The sequence below is a fragment of the Grammomys surdaster genome, unplaced genomic scaffold (genome assembly GCF_004785775.1).
Source record: "Grammomys surdaster isolate TR1022 unplaced genomic scaffold, NIH_TR_1.0 126189, whole genome shotgun sequence".
Classification (NCBI taxonomy): domain Eukaryota; kingdom Metazoa; phylum Chordata; class Mammalia; order Rodentia; family Muridae; genus Grammomys; species Grammomys surdaster.
Window position 1 is genome coordinate 7,499,816 of NW_021620995.1, and position 27,289 is coordinate 7,527,104.

A 27,289-nucleotide genomic window follows, 5' to 3' on the forward strand; every position below is an offset into this window, starting at 1 on the left:
GAGATCATCACATTATACTGATTTCCATATTGGTTTCACAAATTTATATTCCCACCATCAGTCAATAGATGTGCCTCAATCTTCATATTAGTTCTGGCATTTTTTAACATTTTCCTTTTTTTTTTTTAAATCTTAGTCACTCTCGTTGTGATATGATAAAATCTCAAAGTAGCTTTAATTTGCATATATTTTATAAATAGGAATATTGAACATTTATAATAGTTTCTCAAACATTTGTATTTTATATTGTGACAACTATCTTCTAAGTCCCATGCCCCACTTCTTTTTTCCTTTTTTTATTGGATATTGTATTTATTTATATTTCAAATGTTATCTCCTTTCCTGGTTTCCCCTCCGGAAACACCCTATTGTATCCCCCATCCTCCTGCTTCTATGAGAGTGTTCCTGCACCCACACACTCCCATCTCCCCTCCATGGCATTCACCTATGCTGGGGCATTGAGCCTTTACAGGACCAAGGGCCTCTCCTTCCATTGATGCCTGACAAGGCCATCCTCTGTTATATATGTGGTTGGATCTATGGGCAGCTTCATGTGTACTCTGCCCCATTTCTTTATCAGATCATTTGTTTTTTGATGTTTTTATGTTTTCAGGGTTTTTGTGGTTGTTATTGTTGTTGTTGAATTATTTGTATATTCTAAACAATGACCCTCTGTCAGTTTTATATAAGGGCTCATAGACCAATTTGAAGGAAAAGGTGATATTAAGCACTAAAATAAAGAAAAAAATGATGGAATAAGAAGTAATGGGGCAAGAAATGGAAGCGTATGTTAGGGAATGTAATTTGTACAGATGGGAACCTAATATTAATATCGTCTGATACACTCTACAGCACCTGACTGATCTAGATACAGATATTTAGAGCAAACCAATTGGACTGAAGTCAGGGATGCCTATGAAGGCATAAGGGAGGAATGAAGGAGCTGAAGGGGATGGCAACTCCAAGAGAAAACCAACAGTGTTAGCTATTATGGATCCCTTGGAACTCCCAAATATTAAGCTATCAACCAAAGAGCATACACAGGCTTGTGAATTCACCATTGAATAAGGAATAGTTATATTATGTTAGGCATTGTTATTACTTGGGTTTTGTTTCCATTTGGACTACAATAAACTACAATACAAAAATTGGAGGCACAAGCTTTTGATCCACATCTTGAGGAATAGTAATTCTGAAAAGTCCAGGTATGGTGGTACAAATATTTAATCACAGGAGACAGAAGCAAGCACATCTCCTGAGTTCAAGGCCAGTCTAGACCAGAATAAGTTCCAGATAAAGAAAAGCTTACATCCAGGTACATGCTTTTAATCCAAGCATTCAGGGGCTTGTAGATCTCTGAGTTTAAGGCCAATCTACATAGCAAGTTCCAGGACAGCCAAGCTTACAAAGTAAATGTGTTGTAAAGCAGAAAGCTGTTGATAATGCAATGGAAAAAGGACCTATGCTCCACCTCCAGTAAGCAACTTATACCATGTGGCTTTGGTTTTAGGGTCAAGAATAAAAGGGACTATGCAGATATTTGATGCTAATTAACTGGAGCTAAGAAATTAACAGTGATTAAGAAGAGATCAACAGTACTGAGGTGAAATCTTCTGGGAAGTATTTTCTGATAGTACAAATAAGCTGTGTTTCAGAGATAGCCAAGGTTGTACCTCATCCTGTAGCTGGACCCTGTAATGTTTTAGAATCATCCACTTGCTTTGAAGGTATAAAGAGGTGCTGGAAAGTTGTCTTGGAACTGTGAGAGGCCTGGGAAGGCCATTGGAAAGGTGGAGTCTTAGTTGCAGTTGCTTGCCCAGGACTGATGGAGTAATGCAAAGATACTGAGGTTTGGCACCATGAAGGGAGACTATGAGAGATGAAGCCTAGTTACAATAAAAGATTCCAGTGAACTGGAGATGCCGGTACTGTGAGATGATCACCAAGAACAGCAGCAGCAGTGGAGTGTAGTCTGCCAGAGCCTAGATTTCTACAGAAAGTAGAGCTTGAGAAGTTACCCAAGCCCTTTGAAGGAGCTCAGAAGATCATGTGTAGATCCCAGATTTTTTAAACAAGAAGCTGTTAAGTTAAAGTTGCTTTGAACACCCCAGGATGTTAGAGATGTAAGAGTCATGGGCTACCTGCTGAGAAAAGTTTCTAGCAGTGGATAGAAACAGCCAAAGAGATAGAAGTTTGTTGTTGCTGAATGCCAGACCTGCTAACAGGAGTCAACAAGAATGAAAGGACTTGGAGATCTGAAGAACACTTTCATATCAAACCTGTTTGGTATTTTTCCAACCTGTTTTTGGTTTTGCTTTGGTCCAGTATTTCCCCACTATGACATTTTGTAATAGTATATCATATGATGTTGTTGGTATGTGATCTGCTTTTCGATTTTGATTTCATAAGGGATTGCAGTAAAGAGACTTTGAACTTTAGAATTTTAACATTTTTGAGACTATTAGAGACTATGAGTTTTTTTATATGTAATGGCTAAGAAATACCTCCATAGACTAATTTGTTTGAATAAGCCTAAAGATGTCAGAGATAGGTGGTTTGAATATACTTGGCTCATTGAAGTGGCAGTAATAGAAGGTGTGGACTTATTGAAATATCTGTGGTCTTTTTGGAGAAAGTATTCCACTCTGTGGATGGAAGTATTTCACTCTTCCTCCTAGCTGCCTGTAAATCAGTCTTCTCCTGGGTGCAGTTGGATCAACATGTAGGACTCTTGGCTCCTGAATTTGTCTGTCTACCTTAATGTTGCCATGTGTCCTGCCTTGATGATAATGGATAGAGCCTCTGAACCTCTGAGACAGCTTCAATTAAATGGTGTTCCTTATAAGAGTTGCCTTGGTCATGGTGTCTCTTCATAGCACTGTAAACCATATCTAAAACAGCATATATAAAATAAATAGAAGTGAATACGCTATTGTCCAGTGGATAACTGGACAATGCCTATACTAGATTACAAAGCCTAACAAATAACAAGCCACTGCCAGGAATGAGTTACAACTTCTGGAGTTGTTGGACAGTGAGATTTTGTAGACTCTTAAACATTACCAGCTATTACAAATGCTTAGATTGCCTTCCATAATATGATTATATATTTTAATATATGAGACATAATCATCAAACATACTCAGCTGTGAACCTATAACATCAACATGCCTAGAAAAAAAAATCATGTTCCTTGAAACAGTACTGGCATGAAAGTAATGGAAATGACCAACCAATTTTGGATTGTATTTAAGGCAAGCTCCACAACTAAGGCAAGCATTGCTATTGATTCCAAAAACAATTGGAAAGAAAGGACATAGTTGATAACCTACTGAGTGGACATAGTATTAAACTGAGAGCATGACATGTATTTATGCCATAGGTAATTATTACTCTTAACTAGCATCAGAGAAACTTTACTTAAGTCAGAGACCATGCTGGCTATGAACCAATGGAGCTGAGAATCAGTGACTGAAGTATATTGATCTCTACATGGGATATTTATTTACATCATATTCTCCTTCCTAAGGTTCACAGAACATTTCAGATTAGGTTTTTAGAGATTACAATATCCAAAGGTAAAGAATAACTGTAAGAAAACTATGTTTTCCAGGTAAAACAAAGCATTAGCACATATGACTCACAGCAGTTGCTACAGTAAACAGTATATCTGAGAAGATATCCAAACAAAATATCAAATAAAGCAAGGTGGCGGTTATGAAATCCCAATTGTTGCTGAGTGTTACTACTCTAGAGAGGATGAGCCCTGGGAGAATGGACCTGATAAATGAGACAGACTAAATTCTTATGAAATAGTCAAGTTTATTCAGAGCTTCTGATTTATACTCTAAGGGTTAAAAAGGTCACATAAGGAAAGCTTTCACTCAGGATGTTATCTTCTAGTTCCATCTTTTTGCCTAAAAAAATACATGAATTCATTGTTTTTAATAGCTGAGTAGTACTCCATTGTGTAAATGTACCACATTTTCTGTATCCATTCCTCTGTTTAAAATACCATCTTGATTGAGGTAACCTAATCATAAAAGAACACACATGATACGTACTTATTGATAAATGGAAATTAGCTCAAAAGCTCACAATACCCAAGGTATAATTCACAGACTGCCTGAAGCCCAAGAAGAAGAAAGATCAAAGTGTGGGCACTTCAGTCTTTCTTAGAAGGAGTAACAAAATGCTCACAGGAGTAAATAAGGAAACAATGTGTGGACCAGAGACTAGAGGAACAGCCCCCCCCCCAACCCCCAGACTGTCCCACCTAGGGATCCATTCCAGGTACAATCACCAAATGCAAACATTGTTGTGGATGTCAGGAAGTATATGCTGACAGGATCCTGGTATACCCGTCTCCTGAGAGGTACTGCCAGAGCCTAACATATACAAAGGACAATGCTCACAGCTAACTATCAAACTGATCACAGGATCCCCAGTGTAGGAGTTAGATAGGAGACTGAAGGAGTTGAAGGGGCTTGTGGCCCATGGGGAGAACAACAATACCAACCAACCACAGTTCCCAGTGTCTAAACAGCCAGCCTGGGAACACACATGGAGGGACCCAAGGCTCCAGCTGTGTATGTAGAAGAGGATGAACTTGTCAGGCATCAATGTGAGAGGAGGTCCTATGTCCTGTGACGGCTGGATGCCCCAGTGTGGGGAAATTCGAGGGCAGAGAGGTGGGAGTGGATGGTTGGTTGGGGGCACACTCTCATAGAAATAGGAGAAGGGGGGATGGGTTAAGGAGTTTCTGGGGGAAGAGAAATGGGGAAAGAGGATAATATCTGAAATGTAGATAAATAAAGTATCCAATAATAAAACAAAAAAGCTAATGGAACTGGCTATCACAGTAGAACATTTGAGACTTTTTGGCAGCAATTTAATATTACCTATATTACTGGAATTCCTTATAATTGTCAAGAACAAGAGACTGTGGAAGAGGCCCATGGAACTTTAAAACAATATCTTCATAAAGTAAAAAAGGCAAAGATATATCCCCATACACCACACATTTATTTAAATCATGTTCTTTTCATTTTTTATTTTAATTTTTTTTAAATTGGATGCCAAGGAGCTTTCTGATGCCTGTCTATAGCACTTTACAACTAGGTAAACTTATGCATAGGTGAAAGGGAAGGATCCATTTACTGGCATATGGCATGATCCAGATCACGAATTAAGATGGGGAAGGGGGGATATTTGTGTTTTTTTTCTGCAGGATGCTGAAGGAGCATGGTGGCCACCAGAGCAATGGGTGAGACATGCTGCTGCCAGTACAAAGAGTGATGCTGACTTGTGAGCTTGCTGAGTGCCCTGACTATGGTGACTGGGAAGCAGTATTAAACATATGTTCCTGACCCACCTTTGCTTACCTATACCCCTTGATGGGACAAGCTGGTTTGCCTCAAGTTTTTAGATCTTGTGGAACAAAGAATCAAAAAGAGAAGTTATAATGACTCTTGTATTTTTCTTAAATGTGACCAGTTATTCGACTTAATCATGGACTGTTCTAGAAATCAATCCAACATTAGAAATAACAGTCTTCATTTGCAAGGCTGGCTCTGAACATTTTCAGAGACGTATTTATAATTTAGCTGCAGTTATCTATGATGTGATGTAAGCAAGAGCTAAAGTTGTGACAGGATCCTGATTTCAAACAAGTATTAGCACATGTGTTAAGGCTTTTTTAATTCTCAAGTTAAGATTACTTTTGTTTCTTCTACAGTATTTAATGTAAGTTGCATTGATTATACACTTTCTAATTGTGTTAGTGTGACAGTTACAGTTGTCTATCAACCAGCTTTTGTTTTATTGCTCAGAGGATCACAGAACCTTGGTCTTCTGAAAAAACTTGCAAGTACTGGAAGAAGTGAGTCAGGGTTTAAGCAGAAGTAAGAGGATAGTGGGCTTGATTATTGCTGGTATAACAGCTTTAATTACATTAATTGCTAGCACCACTGCTTCTGTAATTGCTTTGACACAAGAAGTTAAGACAGCTACTTTTGTTAATCATTTAGCAAAAAAGGTTACTAATGTATTGAATATACAAGAGGATTTAGATAGGCATTTGGAATAACAGATTGATGCTCTTTATCTTATTCAAATTATTGGAAGGAGGGTCAGAGTTTAAGAGTAAGGAGACATCTCGAGTATCATGACAAATACCATTGGATTCCTGTTAATTCTAAAATTTACAGTGGTAGTCATTTTAATTATGAAAAAAATTAAAGACTCTTGCAGTATATTTGGCATAATTCTAACATCTCTCTGGATGTTTTAACTTTGCATAGTGAGCTTATGAATTTAAAGAATACTGGTCTGCTGAGCACTGATGAGGCAGGTACTGCTAATAAAATTGCGCATGACCTGAGGTCAGTATTTCTATATTGGTCAAGCTTCAAGAATGGCATATATAGCTTGATCATGCTAGAATTTTTCCCCCTGGGAATAATTTTATTCTTGCCCATTGTGTTAAAGCTTGTCTTTAACAAAGTCAACTTGATAGCAGCCAAAGTACATGACTTGAAACTGAAAATGAACCCACAGACAGAGTTATTATATTAACATGCTGGCAAGCCAAGGTTGGGTAAGATTCCGCACAGAGCCTTACAACCTAATATATAAGTGTATTGCTTTTGATAATATACATTCCATGAATGAAGGCATTCTTGTCAGAATGACAAGCTAAGTCTTGTTTATGAAATAAAAAAAGGGGGATAGGCAAAGAGCTTTTGGGATTGCTTGGCAAGAATCTGACATGGGTCAAGGACAAGGAAGTGGGCTTAAGGCAGGAAGCTGATATTAGGCTAGAACAAAGAAATAATTTCAGGCAGAAATCTAAATATTAGGCCATAACAAAGAAGCAATTTTAGGCAGGAATCTAAATTTTAGACTAGACCAAGGAAGTAGGCCTCAGAGATGAAAATGACTTTGAGCTAGGACAGGGAAGTTGGCTCAGATATTTTGCTCATCCTGAACAGCCCTGAGAAATAGTGACCATGATTCCAGGAGTGTTCACAGAATTTTGTTTATTGCCTTGTTTGTTCTTTTATTATTTTATTATTTTCTTGCTTGTTCCTTGATTATTTGCAGCTATTGCTATTTATTCAACCTGGAACTGACTTTAATACTTGCATGTAATTAAAATGGTATAAAACAAAAGGAAGAGGGAGATTGGACAGGGGTTTTCTAGGGAAAGGAAAGAGGGAAAGGGGATGACATCTGAAATGTAAATAAATAAAATATCTGATAAAAAAAGGAAAGTTCTTAAGAGTTCAAACTCTATAAAATTATAAACACAAGCTATTCACCAAAACTGAGTGGAGCAAGAAAATACATTTTAATAATAGTATCAAGTTTTGAAGAACCTGGATCAGAAGTCTCTTGTCTTGTTTCTTGGAATATTCTCACAAGCACTCAGAATTTTCCTCACTGAACTCAATTTCTGGACCATGTTCTTACATAGGAGCTATTAACAGTTGTCCACTGATTCAAGAGCTATTGTCATTCTTAGAGATGTGTTCTAGTTAAGTTGATTACATTCAATTGTAAGGCCACAGATCCAAGAATGTATGTGCAGTATAAACTATACTAAATAAATTTTAGAAAATGAAAAAAAAAACAATTCAAAAAGCCTTGGAAGGAGGATGAATCTGAAATGAATTGCAGGTAAATGTGATAGAAATACAAGGTACAATATTCTCAAATAACTAATAAAATAAGTGACAAAGTTCATGATGGTATAATACAGTATTAGTTAATTTAGCAAAACTATCCCTTCAAATTAGCAATAACATACTTATAGAGTTCAGGTTATACAAATTAGCATTCTGTAAATAATGCAGTTAAAACTGGGCAACAGAATGTGTCAATCAGACTGTAATTTCTGAAACAAGAATACCATATAAAATTCTTTAAATGATAAATCCTGCAACATTTTCTGGAGAACAATCCTCACAGTTCCTGCAGAGATGTCCCTCATAAAATATATTAAGAATCCATTCAAGACCAGTAGCATATAGTTTGGCTGCTGGAGTATATACCTCATTTACACAAAGCCCTGGGTAAAATTCCCTGCACCAGATATTACCTGGGATTTTTCAGTGCAGACAATTAATAACAGAAGTCGAGAGGTCAAAGTAGGAAAATCAGAATTTAAAAGTCATAACCCAATTCATAGTAGATTCAATCACAGTCTAAGTATCTGAAAGTTAACAACACAAAACAACAACAAAAACACATCAAGTTTTCACGGTCATTACTACATAAGATTACAGTAATTAAGATCTAGTTAACCTTTTTACCTTTTCTTTGCCAGATATATTTTTTTCTATTTATCAGAGGAAATGTCATGGATCATCACTATGCTTTCTGTAAAGTTGTTATCAGTTTTATAATTTTATTTTTAAAGAATGTTGAGAAGTTGAAGAGTTATGAATTCAGTTGCTGAATAGATACCATACTATGTAACTAATATCATGTCAATCTTCTCTAACTAAAGTACAGGTGCTATACTAGGACTATTGAGAATAATGCCTGAGTAAAGTTGAATTTAAAGAAGTAAATTAATTCCTTACATTAATATACTTTTCTTTTTTTATTTTGTGAAGCCTATCTGATGAAACAATTAGTGTTATAATGAAGATCACCATCCCTTATCTTTCTCTGTGAGACATCCTTCTCCCTCCATGTGAGACCAGTTCATCACTTTGGTGGCTAGTAGGTACAGACACAAAAGTTTTCTTTCACCATTCCCCCTGATGTGATTTGTCTGTCAACTACTTGCCAGGATGGGTAAATGGTCTGAGGATTTACTTTAGGTAAAACACTACATTTTTCCTGACAGAGAAGCTGCAATGCTTTTATGTCGAAGGAAATAATATTATTACACAGAGGTGTTTAAGCAGTATGGGTTTTAACCTCACATAGGTATGAAAGTCCTTGCACAGTTTACAAAGAACATGGTTAGTAGACAATGTGACATGTTTAACATAATTTAATTGTCTCTGGATGGTCCCTCCTCCAGTTTTTCCCCTACACAAATATAAAGACACTTGCAATATATTTAGCACAATTCTAATAACTCTCTGGATGATTTAACATTACATAGTCAACTTATGAATTTCAAGAATGCTGCTTTGCTGAGTGATGATGCTGTAGATACTGCAGATAAAATTACCCATGGCCTGAATCTGAAAATGGACCCTCAGACAGAGTTCTCATTAGCCTGCTCATTCTGTCTTCAGCTGTTTCTAGCTTAGCTTACTTATTATAACGGAAAACAAAATCAATCCCCTAAACTTAACAGTCCAAATGACCTTATGAAGATCTATCGATGGGATGATACTTTATAACTGCAATCTCAGTTCTCTCTATAAAACTGTCTTTGTAAAAAACAAAAATCTTTTCTCTCTCTCTCTCTCTCTCTCTCTCTCTCTCTCTCTCTCTCTCTCCCTCTCCCTCTCCCTCTCCCTCTCCCTCTCCCTCTCCCTCTCCCTCTCCCCCTTCCTCCCTTCTTCTGTTCCTCTCTCTTCCTTCCTCACCCTCTCTCCCTCACTCCCTTCATCTTGCTGTCTCTGTCTGTCCCCTCCCCCCTCTCTCTTCTGCTGTCTTAAGTCACTTCTCTTTCCTGTTTGTTCTCCTAAAAGCTCAGCATATCTATTCTCTGACTCATTCTATAAAATCTTCCTCCAATTTGTCACTTTGTCGGCACCACAGTTACACTTCACTATAAAACATAGCTGCCTCCTTCTACACACTAATGTATCTTAAATGTGTGTACAAAGGATATGATTATATTCCAGTCCAAGGGCTTAAAGTAGTATGATATGTCTGTATTCCAGTCAATCACACAAACCTAGGTCTTAGGTTGAATTAAAATTCCTCTACATCTTGCTCATTTCTGTTTAAGCTAAGAACTGTTAACAGTTTACTTTTTTTTAACAGTTTACTTATTATAATAGAAAACAAAATCAATCCCCTAAACTTAACAGTCGAAATGTCCATATGAAGATCTATCTATGGAATAATCCTTCATAACTGCAATCTCAGTCATCTGTCCTTCAGTAAATATTCACTTCACCATCAAGATTTTCCAATCTGCCAGTCTGATGAGTGATCTCTCCTTCTTCAGCTGGTTTATAGATCTGTCCTCATGTCGGGAAGGTTAGCTTTCTGCATTTTCTGTGCTGCTGACATTATATGTCTCTTCCTTCCTTAAATTTTACCTTTCACATGGGAGATTTTCTTACTCAGATCAGATCGTTATCAATTTTGAATGAACCTAGAATCTTTCATCACCTATGACTTTCAGATTCAGAGGTTCAGTCCATTATCATCAAGCTAGAAGTAGGGCAGCATCCAGTCAGACATGGAAATAGGGGAGCTTAGAGTTCTACATCATCATCCAAAGGAAGACAGGGGAAGACTAGCTTCCAAGCAGCTAGGAGAAGGATCTCCAAGCCCACTCCCACAGTGACACACTGCCTCTAACAAGGCCACCACTCCTAATCTTGCCACTCCCTGGACCAAACATATTCAAATTACCATATAACCCATTTGTCCATATGTCCTGATGGAGCTGATCTAAGAACATTTTATAGTCTACATTTGCATTTTCAAAATCTACAGTTTTAATTAATACCCATCTTGCATCTCGATATGATATTGCCCTGTTTATACTGAACTTCAGTCTGTGTAACAAGTCAGTTAAAGTTTCTCTGGGGCTTTGCATTCACTTCATGAATGACATAGACCTCTTTCTTCTTCCATTTTCTTATCAAAAGCGGTTAAAACTATCTGAGTACATTCTATAATAAGAGACTAATCGATGGGATGTGATGTTTTAAGTTAGCAAATTTCTTCTCATATAATAATTGGTATTCCACTATATTAATACCTTCAGACTTATATCAAAATTTCACAAAGTTGTCTCTTCTTCTCACTACCATGGCAGATGTTTTAATTGAGAACCAGCTTTCAATAAAGCTGCTAAATCTTTTCAGGCTTTGGAGATAATCCTGTTTTGGGTAACCAGATATTTAACATCAGTCTCACAATGGACGAGACCATTCCATAAGTTATTGTTGATACTGTGAAATATTTAAGATCTTATACTTTAACAGGATTCCAGGATAGCTGTTAATTTTGTGAATAATTACCATTTTCTTTCATGTGTTCCCCAGTAAATCGGAAAGCCAGTATGAGTGGCCACATTTCATCAATTTCATTAAGAGGTGCTATTGTAGGTTCAATGGCCTCTCTATGTTGATCCTCAATTTTATTAAGTACCATAGGCTCACAATTAAACACTTCTGTTCTCTTCCTTTTCTCTTGGCTCTAAAGCCCTTTTTCTTATAAAGGCTAATTTTTCTTGTTGTAAAGCTATTTTTAAACTATTTTTAAGGAAAAGTATAAATATTGCAATTGAGTGGCCGGGCGGTGGTGGCGCACGCCTTTAATCCCAGCACTCGGGAGGCAGAGGCAGGCGGATTTCTGAGTTCGAGGCCAGCCTGGTCTACAGAGTGAGTTCCAGGACAGCCCGGGCTATACAGAGAAACCCTGTTTCGAAAAACCAAAAAAAAAAAAAAAAAAAAAAAAAAAAAAAAAAAAAATATTGCAATTGAGAGAAAAGAGAAGTTTACTCCTGTGGTCACAAATACAATGAGTACAATGATGGTTTTTCAAGTAAAGTTTCTATACCTTCTACTTCCATGCTTGGTCTTAAGGGACATTAATAGAATTTTCTATTTTTAATGCAGGAAGAGTCTGTCTGTATACTTAAAATTTTCTTTTGGTGTGGCTTACTCTGATTGGCTGTCTCAAAGGCTCCTGCAATATACAGTTGTTTCACACAGATCTAGAAAGTCTTTGGTTGTGATCTTTTGCCAGAACAGCCATGTTCTGGGTTTAAATTCTTGTACATCTTTGTTTCCTGTGATTTAACAGGTTTTTTCCCACAATTTTGTGACACTCTTTAGTTTTTTGTTTGTTTGGTTTTTTTTGTTTGTTTGTTTCCTGAGTCACAAAAGCCTCTCTACTTCCTTCAGAATATTTCGGTTTCAGAAAGAAACTACAATACAACTACAAATAGGCTATAATATAGTAATTAAACTGAAAATAAAAAAAAATATGATGTTTGTCAATGTAGACATAATGGACTTTACATCTTGCATGCACCAAGATATCTATAAACAAAGGAATTAAGTCCTTGCTGAATTTCCAAGTGTAAAGAAAGTGTGCCACCAGGTTATTTTGGAAACTTAATTTTGACTTTATTCCTGCATTTTCTCAGGAATAAATGCAAAAGTCAAATACTAAATTAAAACTGAAAGACATCAAATAAAAGATTCCAGAAAAGAAAGAGCTTGAACAGGAAGAGCTTAAAAGCACATGAAACATAAGAATGAGGCTCAGCTCAAAGTAATGTGGACATATTTTGGCTTCAGATTCTAGTACTACACCAATAACTAAAAAATAAACACAGAAAGGAATAATAATAATAATAATAATAATAATAAAGACTCCAGAAAACTAAAATGAAGAAAATATGGAGAAAAAAAGGAGAAAAAGGGGAAAAGAAGCCAAGAAGGAAGGTAGGTATGAAACAAAGATTAGAGGAAGAGAATAAATAAGGCATGAGGGATAGACTAAAGGTAATAAAGTATATCTTCAATTTAAGTATTTAGGATTTTTTCAAAAAACTCTTTTACATACTAAGACACAGTATACAGCTTTATTAAAATTTTTCAATTTTTCTATCCCTGTAAGTCAATGTTATTTTTGATGTTTCCTGTAAGAAATAATTTATACCACATTGTAAGTTTCTCATTCACTTGTCCTTCTTTCATTTATTTGTGAATGTAAAGGGGGAAGAGAACAAAAATAGAAAAATAAATGGGGATGGGAATCATCTAACTTTCTAGTGTGAAGTTCAGCTTATTTTTTTAAGAGTATTTAGCACAGGTTGTTTGGTGTTGTTACGGACACAATGGCATCATTATTAATGACTGTGGAGCTTTGGGTCCTGCAGTAAAGAATTCTATTACTTCCATCTTCTTTACATGGATGTCCCATTTGGCAAATATTCTGCATGACTGCTATGGTGTTTCCATCTGTCACACTTCAATGCTACATCTAGGACAGACATTTCAAAAGGGCAATTGTTCCACTGTCTAGTGGACTTAGATATAATAAGAAAGAAGATAGTGCCATGGATGTTTACATTAAATAACAGCAGAAACACATCTACTGAGTAATTTTACAAGTCAAGTTCTCTAAATATACTTCCATTTAACTAATACAAAATCTGCTAATCTATTCATTAATTGATAGGGAAAATTGGCTTAACAAAGTAAACATGTCAACAAAACATATGAAAGTTATATTTCTATTTTACCTTTATATCTACCATGTTATTTTAAATGCATGAGACCTAGTGTTATTTTAGGGTTTAAAAATATTTGAAAGTATATATTTTATTTTCCATGTATATTTTATTTTCCATATATATGGAAAATAATATATATTATTTTATAAATATATTTGTAATATATATTCAATCTATGTCTAATCTTGAATAATTTTTATTAAGGCTTTTATTTAGCTCATGAATTACTATATCTAGTAAAATAGAATATCATTGGTTAATTTAGTTCACATTGTAACTCATTTTGGTGATTGCTCCTATCTTAAATGGAAAATGTGTGTGATAACTTCAACAAGTTTGATGATCTGTGTGTAGAGGTATTTTAATCCAGAAATATGTCTATTCTGGCAAGAGATTGCATCCAGAGTTCTTTTAAGTCAGTGTGATCCAGCTGTAATGCTGATACTCCAGACACCTTTAATGCCTATGTCTGGAATACAAACACACCCTGAGTACACATCTTTAATCCCAATCAATGAAGCAGAAGTTAATTTGTAAAAGGAAGTATCCTTCTTTGAAAGTGAGGTCTAAATGAGGGGATGAATCAGAGAAAGATCTAAAAATAAAAAAAAAAAAATGGTCAAAGACCTGACAAAATGTGTCAAAGATAAGATATGCCCAACTCTTACAAGAACAGACCAAAGGGAGAGGTTACTTAAGAGTAATACAGGGAGAGGCAGGTAGTGTAGTTCAGTACAGCAGAGTTCAGTTCAGTCCCATTCAGTGTAGCTCAGTTGAATTAAGGTGATTTCTCTTGTGAAGTATGTGAATTCCCTTTAATCAGCGCAGTGGAGATGAATTTATTCATGAGTTTGTGCAGTTCCATAGAGGTTAGAAGAGACATTTGAAGCCAGAGTATAAGAGGGAGCCAGAAGTTTAGAACAAATCACTAGATCTAGTCTGAGGCTAAGTAGAGCATTGTAAGGAGAAGCAAGAGTAATCAGTTTGAATGGTCATCTTGGAGAAGAGCTTTTTCTAGAATACTTGAATTGAACTAGCCAGCCAGATTTCAGAAGGAATGCAAAAGGGTGAGCTTATTCAGCAGTAAGCCTCCAAGACAACAATTACATGTGACAAATAAAACTTACATTTACATCCATGAAAATTGCTTCTACACATATTTTTGCCTCACACTATAATTCACCACTTTAACAATACACAGAAATATATATGCAGTAGTCATAGATCCATAGGTCCCTACATCTCAGACTATACATTATTTATAAAGTGTTGATATTTGGTTCTATAGTGCTTCACTTCTTTAAAAATGATATTGATTAATCATTGCCAAAGATCATAATATATACCTCCAAACATCAAAGGCTATTGCCAAAGATATTGTTCCCTATCCAGAACATGAGGTAAGATCCCATGAGAATGTGCATATGCCATTGAACTTGGTGAAGTCAAACTGGTGTCAAACTAGATGCACCATTAATACTGATTAGTTTTTAATGGTATTGAAAGATGCTTTACATGTAACCAGAGTAAGAAGATAATCATCAATATCAGTAGATATAAATTCTGTGATCTATAATAGACACGTGCCTGAAAGATATAGAGGTGCAGTGATGGCACAAATGAACCTCCTATGGATTTAAGGACCATTCTGTGAGATGGAACTTGTACTTGACTCTGCTAAATTCTCCATGAATCTAAGACTAGATAGAGAACGGGCCTAAGGGAAAAAATCAAACTCTGTTACTTTGCTAAAAGAACATAGCAAAAAAGTGACCCTAAGTTGGCAATGTACCATAGACCAGTACTTTGCTCATCTTTCCTCAGAAAACTATCATCTTGATGGGGAATAACAAAGAAATCTATAATTGGCCAATGTGAAAACAATGTAAGACTTTGGAATACCTAGAATAAATGGAATGTCTTCATCAAACTCCTCTCCCATCTAGACTAAGGGATCTATGTAGAAGAGGAGGTTGAAAGATTTTAAGAGCAAGAAGACACAGATGCCCCAGGGAAACATGGCTCTTATAGCCACTATAGGACATATACACATACAAATTCACAGAGACTGTGGCAGAATGCAAAGAGCCTGAAAAAGTTTAAGGTAGACAGAGTTCCAATACTGAGAGAAGGCGTGGACATTGGTTCCTAGTCACAATCAAGAAACTCTTCTAGAGCCTCATTGGGTATTTTAGCTGCAACTCATTGCAGGCCTGATACCCAGGAGTAGTTAGTCAAACTAAAATAATTCCAGTGGTATTTTTGTAGATTTTGTGGGTCACATTTTGCTTTGTTTGGGTAGATTGTTGTTTTGTGGGTCTTTTGCTTGTACACATTGCTTTCTACTTTTCTGGGTTTTAGGGGGGATGTTATGTATATGGATTTTATTTCAGTATGTTGTTTGGTTTTGGTTGGTTATTTTTGAGAGAGAGTGGAGGGGGGAAGTACATAAAGTTGGATATGAAGGGAGGTAAGGATCGTCTAGGAGGGGTGTGGTTAAAGCCTTAATCAAAATACATTGGATGAAGATATATATTAAAGAAGGTCCCACTTATGTGTGTCTGGAAGGGCTGCATTTAAATTTTGTTGGATTCAGCGCTTTCCTCATTTGTGAACTCTATGGATCAAATTCGATCAGGCCTAAGTGCAGGCATGTTTAATCAGTGAGTGGTCTAGCTGAATCATCTTATTCAAAAATATCATTTAGCTCTCCCTGATAAATTTAATTATTCATTTAAAACCCATGAGAAAGATTCCTGCATATTTTGTGTCTCTTTTATTTTCAAGAGCCCATATATTAATTGATTCTTTATTAATACTTTTATCATTATTTTAAGCATTTGAATAGAAAGCCACTTTTCTTATTGTTTACATGTTTTACTGCTCCTCTGAGACTGCAGCCATGGAAAATATTCCATACCACTTGATGCAATCACATAAATCAATTTTGTATATATTATACAAAATGCTATTCATAATGGTTTTGATAGATAAATGATTCATTTCCATGAATTTGAATGTCACACTTTTTAGTTGTTTCTAAATTAAGGATCAAGTCTTATTAATGTGTTTTATTTACTTATAATAATGAAATTTTCAGGGAAATAAAAAACATTCTATGTTGTAATTTTGAATGTTTTACATGATATGATTTCTAAAATATAGCATCGATTTACTAAAATAGTAATATCTAGTTATTATATCTCCTGTAACGTGTTCATAGATGCATCCAGTTATGAAAATGCTTTCAAAACCTCTCATTTAATGATCATAAAAGTGAATGCCTCACTTTAAGCTGTTTTTTAACCAGTGATTTTTTTTCTGAAAAAAAAAATTTTGCCTGGAAGTCCATAGTGAACTGTCTTCTTGCTGTTATATGAAATGTTTTATCAGTGAACTCTTGCAAATGAAATGCAGAATTGATGAACAGCACAAGCGCTGGATTTGCAGAAAATACATGCTAAAACACAAAGCTTATAAAAGGGTTTTGTAGGAAAATTGAGTCTGTGTTCCATTTTACCCAAAGCTCTATTTAGCAAGACTTTATTTTATTACTATGCAATTCAGTAAGCATGAGTAGATTCTCCATCAATTCTTTTATCCAGTGGCAACATAAACACTCACACTCTCTGAAATAAAGGAGCTGGAGTATGTGAGCTGCTCCATCCAAGCAGCTATTTTTAAGGTTGTGTCAGCGTTTCCATTATATACCCAGTTTCCTGAAGTTTATAACTCGCAGTAAAAACTAACCCTTGGGTTGAATCTTTACTTACAGAGGTATTTTTCAGAGCAACTTATGGAGACATAGCTGCAAGACACCCCATTTCTGCTAATAGAAGCTAGGTCATGAATCCCTTTTTGGCACATTGAACAGATTTATCCTGTAAGTTTTCTACCTGTAGAAAATTATTTTTTATTTGAATGGGAGAAGTATTTTGGGTTGAGTTCCATAAACCTATAAAATGTGATGCTTGTCTGATGAAGGTATGAATTTTCAATAGCTTGGCTGGGCCTGTAGCAAACAGTTGGTGAATTTTTTTCCCCTACATATCTGACCTTGGAAAAGATAAGCTAGCTATTACTATTAAAGAAGAATTAAAATTAGCTCATATGCTTTAGATTATTTCAAATACTTTCTTAATATCACATTTAGAATTAGGATATAATTTAATAATTATAAAATATAATTAAAGAAGCATAAATTCTTCCTGTATCATGCATATATGTCCTATTTGTATACCATAGTTATTGTTAGGCAACAATCTTAATATAGATCATAATTATAACATATAACTAATTTTTAACATTTATTACAACCTTAGAAGTCACATCATAAAAGAATTTATTGCAGAATTTAAAATGTGTTCTTATTAAAGTAAGAAAGTATGTCACAGCATTATAATTATGTATTTATTTATTTACCTCTATAATTTACCTCCTTTTATTCATTTCTAATTCACCTTGATGTCATTATTCAGTACATAAGATACTTAAATTTGACAATAGATACTACATGTTCAAAAATACTAAAAGTTAAAATTAATCAAATCAGTTATATTTGAGCAATGACAGACTGCAACAATAAATTGTTGCAATAAATTGTAGATCAAATTTCCACCATCATGAACTTGTACTATAATGATTCATAAGTTGTAACAAGTTCACAGAGAATTCATAAAAAACTTTATGTTAAATGAAGTAAAAGCATAACAAAGTTTACTTAAATAGTTACTTCTCAACAGTAATAGATAAGCATATTAATATTTTCTATATTATCTACAAAGTATATCTTGTGTGATTAATATTTAAAAAATTGGATAATTTTATCTAATTGTACTTTAAGTTGTCTGTCAAAATATTATTTACTTACAATAAAAACAATTTAAGTCTAAATTGTATTTTATAGAACTGATTTTAACAATTTAAATGTTTCTATCATTACATAAATCATTATTTTAAAATTTTTATCCAAAAATTATTTTCATACAATATACTTGGATGATTTTCTTTCTTCTGCTAACTCTTTCCCAATACTACCCATACTCCTAGTCACTAAACTTCATGTTTTACTTTCTGTGTCTTAAGCTTATAACAAGAAAAACAATCAACATCAAAAAGTTAAGCCCAGGATAGCGAAAACTATTCTCAACAATAAAAGAACTTCTGGAGGAATTACCATCCCTGACCTCAAGCTGTACTACAGAGCAATAGTGATAAAAACTACCTGGTATTGGTACAGAGACAGGCAGGAAGATCAATGGAATAGAATTGAAGACCCAGAAATGAACCCACACTCCTATGGTCACTTGATCTTTGACAAAGGAGCTAAAACTGTCCAGTGGAAAAAGGACAGCATTTTCAACAAATGGTGCTGGTTCAACTGGAAGACAACATGTAGAAGAATGAAAATTGATCCATTCTTATCCCCTTGTACAAAGCTCAAGTCTATGTGGATAAAGGACCTCCACATAAAACCAGATACACTGAAACTAATAGAAGAGAAGGTGGGGAAAAGCCTCGAATACTTGGGCACAGGGGAAAAGTTCCTGAACAGAACTCCAATGGCATATGCTCTAAGATCGAGAATTGACAAATGGGACTTCATAAAATTGCAAAGTTTCTGTAAGGCAAAGGACACTGTCAATAGGACAAAACGACAACCAACAAATTGGGAAAAGATCTTTACCAATCCTTCATCTGATAGAGGGCTAATATCCAATATATACAAAGAACTCAAGAAATTAGACTCCAGACAACCAAATTACCCTATTAAAAAATGGGGTATAGAGCTTAACAAAGAATTTTCAACGGAAGAAACTCGAATGTCCGAGAAGCATCTAAAGAAATGTTCAGCATCCTTAGTCGTCAGGGAAATGCAAATCAAAACAACCCTGAGATTCCATCTCACACCAGTCAGAATGGCTAAGATTAAAAACTCAGGTGATAGTAGATGCTGGCGAGGGTGTGGAGAAAGAGGAACACTCCTCCATTGTTGGTGGGACTGCAAGATGGTGCAACCACTTTGGAAATCAGTCTGGTGGTTCCTCAGAAAATTGGACATAGCATTACCCGAGGATCCAGCTATACCACTCCTAGGCATATACCCAGAAGATGCTCGAACATATAACAAGGACATATGCTCAACTATGTTCATAGCAGCCTTATTTATAATAGCCAGGAGCTGGAAAGAACCCAGATGTCCTTCAACTGAGGAATGGATTAAAAAAATGTGGTATATTTACACAATGGAATATTACTCAGCTATTAAAAACAATGAATTCGAGAGGTTCCTAGGTAAATGGATGGAACTAGAAATTATCATCCTGAGTGAGGTAAGCCAATCACAAAAGAAGACACATGGTATTCACTCACTGATTATTGGATATTAGCCTAGAACCTTGAAATGCCCAAGATGCAACTCACAGGCCACATGAAGCCCATAAAGAAGGAAGACCAAGTGAGGGTGATTCGGTCCTTCTTAGAAGGAGCAACAAAATACTCAAGGGAGCAAATATGGAGACAAAGTGAGGGACAGAAACTGAAGGAGGGGCCGTCTCAAGACCACCCCACCTGAGTATCTATCCCATGTGCAATCACCAAAGGTAGATGCTGATGTGGAAGACAGGAAGTGCATGCTGATAAGAGCCTGATATGGATATCTCCTCAGAGGCCTTCAAGAGTCAGACATATTCAGAGGCAGATGCTCACAACTAGCCATTGAACTGATCATGGGGTTCTCAATAGAGGAATTAGAGTGAAGACTGAAGGAGCTGAAAGGGTTTGTGGCACCATGAGGAGAGCAACAATACCAACCAACCACAGCTCCCAGGGTCTAAACCACCAGCCTGGGAGCACTTAGGGGGGGATCCAGGGCTTCAGCTGAATATGTAAAAGTGGAGGGCCCTGCTGGGCATAGGTGGAAGAAGAGAACCTTGACCTCATGAAGGCTGGATGCCCCAGGGGGTGGGAATTTTGAGGGTGGGGAGGTGGGAGTGGGGGGGTGTAGATAGAGGTTACATCCACAGAGAAGAAGGAGGAGGGGCGAGGGGATTGGGGGTTCCGAGGGGGTGGTGGGGGATGGGGTAAGGGGACAACATAGGAAATGTAAATAAATCATTCAATAAAAAAAAAGAAAAAAAACATTAAAAAAAATAAAAAAAAAAGTTAAGCTGTAAATAAGAAAATCAATAAAACAGAAAATGTGAAAGCAAAATAAAAAGCAGACAAAAATACACATGGAGTTCTATTTGTGTTGGACAAATACTCTTTGGCTTGATGCTTGCTCTACGTTGTGACATACCATAGAGAAAACTGATTTTTTTCTATTTATGATTTCTATTCATCCAACATTCCTAACAATAGCTTTTCATCCCTTATCAGAGAACCTCCTTCTTCTTGTCATAGATAGCAATTAATACAGACATCCACAGGTGGACAACATAGAGAGACTGAAATACTAGAGCAGTCGTCTCTTAATGAAATGTTTTTGTATCAGACTCCTCCCATCAAGGCTCAGGAATTTATACAGAAGAAGAAAAAAAAAGGATTATAAGAGCCACAGGTGGTAAATGACTCCAAGAAAAATGAAGTTTTTTGGATACAAGAGGATTGATGTGAATTTACAAGTAAAATGAATTTACAGACTGTGACACCGTATGTAAGACCTGTACAGTTTCAAAACCGACAAAATTCCCAGCACAGAGAAGGGGAAGTGGATAAAAAACATACTCAACCAAGAAGCACAACCCTCTTTCCTCCTTTCTTCCGAGTCCCACCCTTACAAATCCCTCTACATCTTGGACCCTCCCATTCTCCTCAGGAAAGAGGAGGCCCCTTTGCGTACCATCCCACCCTGGTCATCTAGTCCCAGAACGACATTTGTTTTGACTCATGCATTTACTAAAATGAAATAGAAGCTAGTAAAGACAACTTATTAAGATTAAGAAAGTTTGAGATAAATAAATTTACTTAGAAGTAACAATTTCTTAATACATGTTTTAGAAGTCAACTTGAGTTTCCATAGTCTTAAAGATAAGTGCTTAATGCTTAAACACTTGTGTGCCCAAACATGTTTGAAGTAATAAATGAAAGATGATTTAGCTACATCTTTAGAAATAAAATTTAACATGAATACCACAATTTTTATCTACCGATTTTTATGTATATTTTAATTTAATATTTTAGTTTAATATTTGTAACAACTATCGACAATAGTTTTCCCCAGCTTGTTTGAAGTAGAGTCCTATTCTGAATACTAACTTCTATATAAAGCGGTGAAAAATAAGATAAACAAGATACCCAGGCTATTTACATGCCAGAGCAGACTAGTAAAGTGTGTATTTGAACCTCTCAAAATTTTCAAAAATAAGTAAATAAATAAATAAATAAATAAACATTTAAGACAAGCAGTCTCAACTGACCTGGATCCCCAAGATCTCTCAAACACTGAGCCACCAACCAGGCAGCATACACCAGCTGATATGAGGCCCCCAACACATACACAGCAGAGGACTGCCTAGGCTGGCCTCAGTGAGAGAAGATGCGCCTAACTCTTATGAGACTGGAGGCTCCGGGAATGCGGAGGTCTAGTCGGGTGGGGGAGTAGGGACATCCTCTTGGAGACAGGGAGGAGGTATGGGATGTGGAGCAGTAAGAAAACTGTCAGGGTCTAGTTTGCTTTCTACTGTAGATGCCTGCTTTTCCCAGAACAGTTATTTTGATACTGATGATCTTAACACAATGTTAAAAAATAGTGGAATGCAGATAATTGAAATGGTTTCTATGTTCTCTGTTAAGTTCTATCTTCTGTGTCTTTTCAAAATTCAATACCACACTATTTTTTGTTCTTCCATTTTCACTTGAGGTACTCTAGTGCTTCTACTTAATTACTGTCACTGAAGGCAAAACATAGTCTACTCACAATTTAACTTGTGCATCCCAAATCATGTCCCTTTTTTACATTATTATTTATTTTTCATAGTCTATGATGTTTACTTAAGTTGAGGTCATTATCTTGCACATTACTGACGTTTGCTATGATAGATTGTCAGGTAGTCATAAAGTCTGTGGTGTTTGCCTGTTAAACTTGGCATATTATTTTTGGCTTCACACCCATTGTCCTTCAGTCCTCATTCAACTAAATGCATGAATTTACATATAGCTTCTTCTTACTAAAAATGAAAGAATTATGTTATTTCTGATCCTTTTGATTATAAAATTGAATAATGTTACCAGACATTAACTGAAATTTTACTGTACCTTTTTTGAAAATGCATATAGAAGTTAATCATACTATCACTATTTTGGCACATAGATATTTTTACAACCAAAGTTCACAGTAACATACATGTTTGGCTGACTTGAAATTTAGCTCTGTTTAGATTAGGATACATTTTCTCTTGGAAGTTAAAATTACAACCTGATGTCCCAAACGCATTTAAGAGGCCTGTATTTTTCTCACAGTATCATTTTACCTTCGTACTTACTTTCAATGGATTCCTTTTTACTTCCAAATCTTCATTGCTGGTAATTTCTGTCCTTTCAAATATTTGACCTATATTTGTAACCAAAGATCCAACAATCATGCCTTATGTATTTTTTTCAATTGAAAACATAACCAGGAGATTTTTTATAAGGAATTTCTATTACTAATAGAAATATCTCTTTATTTGATAGGAAATTAATATAGTTGGAATGCAAATGTAATTTTATGGGTTTCTATCTATACACATTAATGTTCTTTCAGTGAAGGAAAATCAGCTTTAGTTGTCTTCTCTGAGAGCATTATATTCATGTAAATAAATGTGTGTGTGTGTGTGTATTGTGTGTATATGTATTTTATGTGGAGAAATATGCCCATGTGTTTATATTATATATGACTTGAATTTTAAGAATCTATTGCTTTTATTTTTGTAATTATAATATAATTACCTCATTTCTCCCTTTCTTTTCTTCCATTGCAAACCTTTAAATAAAAGCCTCTTTCCTGTTTTTAAGGATTTGTTTTCAAGAAATCCTAGACGTTATCAACTATATACAAAAAACTACATACAACTGAAGAATGTTGAGAGCCAGTGAAATGGTCTTCCCAAGGGAACGCACACACCAACTTGTTATATCCAGTGCTCAGCCACCCTGAACACATACATACATGTAAAATTATATATGTATAATTTTTTAAATTGCATAAAATAATTGAGAATATTTATCAGAGTTTTCCAAATATTTTATGAAACTTTATTGGACTGATTAATATATTTCATAAACATTTTGTCATATTGCAGTTGGTCATTCCAACTTATGAATAAGCATGCCAGCTTATGCAGATAAGCTTCACAAAACATAATGCTTCATTAAAATTTATATAACAGAAAAACATTTCTATCAGAATGGAAACTAATATAATCATTTGAAATCCACTTTATTTAGATGGAGATTCTATGCAAATACTTACAAGAATAGACTCTGTTTTCAGTTGTAATAATGAATACTTGAAGAAATGACAAGGTAGACAGCTTGTCATAGAAGTAGCTGCTCCAGTCTATACAAGAGACATGGAAAAGAATGAGCGGTCTGTCTGCTTCCTAGCTGCTCTGAGTGGAATGACTGCTGCAGAGATCATGGCCTAAGGCATGTCTATATGTATGCCAATTAACTGGAAAGTGAGTATGTGAATTTTCCTAAGTTAACAAAGAATTCCAAATAAGAATATTGTCATTGAACCTGTACATTTTCTCTATAAGCTACACTACTGATCACTTGATTTAATTGATTCTATTCATAAATATTTTTCTTTGATAGAATCTGAATATTAATTTGACCAACAAATTTAAATATATTAATTTATAATTAAATTCCTATTTTTGGTTGGTTTTATTCATTAAAGCAAATTTAAGGTAGGAGAAGAAAAATACAGATCAACATGGTGTTTTCATAGTGCAGATACAAAAACATTCAAGATTTTATAGAAACATGAGTAATTTCTTAAATGTGAACTTGTTACAGTGTTGTCCATTGTGATTTTTCAGTTCTCCTTAGGCTTTCCACAGTGCTTCTACTTGCTTGTGATGATGTGTTTTCTGTGTTAATGAGTTAGAACTCATCACTCACATTGGCAAAGAGTAGGTCCAACATGAGTCGTGCCTGTGGCACTTTTTGGTTAAAATGGACACATTAAAGACAGCCACATAAATAAAATGAATAAATTCAAATATATGTAAATGGAGGACCAATAAACAGAGGATGCACTCAGAAATAAGGCTCATAACATTTCTCTTGATAATTAATAATGACTGAACCTTATGGGGTGATCATGACAGACTTTCCTGACTTAAAAGCTGTCCTGTTTGTATTGTTGTGTGTGAGTTAATTGCTGACTTGAATATAGTAATGTTGACATTAATATTGAACTATATTTGAAGCTATTCCTTTTTAATGAAAAGTAAAATATGATGTAATAAAATGAATTATAAGAGTATAAATGTATGACTAATACAGCAAAGTTTTACAAATTAAACATGCAGAGGAAATGTGTCCCCCAAAAGGTGGCATGAACAAAGACCCCATTGTTCACTCACTGATGAATTCCAAAAAATAAAAACACTAAGCCAAAAACTATAATATATGAACCAAGTATCTGGTACACACCCCTGTGGGCTCCATTCATGCTACCTTAATCTGTGTTAGTTCATACGAGCTTTGATCAAATTGATTTAAAGGTACTTGTTTTGTTTCCTCTTACCCTCTGGCTCTTATACTCTTCTTCTGTAGGGTTCCCTGCATTCTGAGGGGAAGAATTTAATGGAGACATCTCACTTTGTACTGAATTTTCTAAGAACTCTCGCTGTCTACATATTATCTGGCAATGTTTTTCTGTGTTTGATCCCATTTGCTATAAAAGAAAGCTTCTATGGTGGCTTTAGAAAGACAGTGATTTTTGAGTATGCAGAATATCATTAGTAGGCATTTTATTATTACATTTTGTTTGTTGGTTTGTTTGTTTGTTGCTTTACAACAGTATTATTTGGTTTAGCCATTGGTTCCTTGGCTTTCTAGTTTCAAGTTCCTGGCCAACAAGCAGTAGAGTAAGCATGAGATGTTTGAAACATCCTAGATGATATCAGGTGTGTAATTTCCACCTGTTACTTTGATGCTAAGTTTATGACTGTGAGCATGAAATTTGGATTTTCAAATCAGAGTTGCTCACTTTGTTTTAATATTCTATAGCATGGCTTACTAGTAAGTAGGGAAGATCTGAACAGAAATAGAAATGTGTACTGCTTTAGCATACATATGCTTCCTGTGAACACATCCACATATATAGTTGTCTACAGTAAGAACTCAAACAACAAGTGAATGAGTTTCTCAATGCTGATGCCTTACAACAGCAGTGGATATTTCTTCATGCAGAGCAAGTTCTTATTAAAATGACACCATTTAATGACAAAGAAACTGTGCCCACAATATGCTTCCCTGTCATTTTATTCATGTCCCGTTGTAAACACTCACACATTAGGTCCAGTGAACAAGTTGCACTATTTCAAAAAATACGAGGAAGCCTTCTAAGTTTACTCTATATCTTGAATATATTTGTTCTTATGAAACATTAACAAATTCATTGATAAAATATTTGTAATGCATACTATTTGATATATTTTAATGAATTATCTATGAATGACATCATAAAATGCCAATATCCAATCAGATTGAAGTATAATTCTATTTACTTAGTTAATATTTCATGTTTATATATGTATACATATATGGATGTGGGTACAGTTGTCCCCTATGTGTATATTTATTTTGGATATCTTCCTTTATTATCTCCCACATTATTTTTGAGACACAATTTCATACCAAGCATAAAATTCATTAATTTTACTAGACTATCTGACAGTGCCACCTCTTTTCTTCTTGTCAACAGGTTTCAGTTAGCTACGCATACCATTATGCCAACTTAGGTTTGCAAAAAGGAGTCTTTTTTTCTCATTAAACCATTTTTCAGTCATTCATGTTTATTTTAACATAATCAACTTTGTACAAAGTCAATTTACATTTACTAAACAGTCTCTGACTTTTGAAGAATTTCTATCTACAAATCTTCAGGCTTTCTGTCACTCCAATGGTGTTCTAGATATAACTAGATAATCTTCCCAATAAGTGCATTTTCAGATTAATATTTAAGTGTAAAGTAGGTAGCAAATAAAAGTAAAAGAACAAATAGCAAGAAATGATCCTCAAATGAAGTACTCAGGGTATCCAGGTATAGTGATCTTAAGTAGAACTGAAGCAGGCACATGAAGTTTTCAATAGTAAGAGCCCAGGGCAAGCCGACTAATACCTCAAGAAAAGTTTTCACTAATAAAAACAAAACAAACAGATAAAAATAACAGAAAGAAGCAAATAGGAAGACAACTCAAAATAAGACTAACATCATTTAGCAGAAGTCAACTAGGGAACCCCTCCTTTGTAAACATTCATGGGGTATTATCTTTAGGAATGAGTCTCTGGTTTCTCTTTCCCACTTCCTTCATTTTTATATTATAGGCAAAACAATGACAATCAATGTTCAAAATAGCTTTTCTCTTGGTGTTTTTAAGGATTCAATGTTTAAACACCCTCAAATACAGTCTCTGTGTTACAGAGGTGGAAGTCCAGAGTTACCTAGGACAGGGAGTTTGGGAGGACATTTCAGATAAAATGCTTATGTCTGAGACAAGATAGCACCTCCCTTAATCTAGTACAAATATCACATGATATAATACCAATATAATTTTTATAATAATTTGTATTTCAGTATTTTATGCTATCTACCTCATCACATGTTTTTGAGATTTCTGGAAACCATCAGTCTATAAAGTATATTTTTGAATTTTAAGACAATTAAAATAA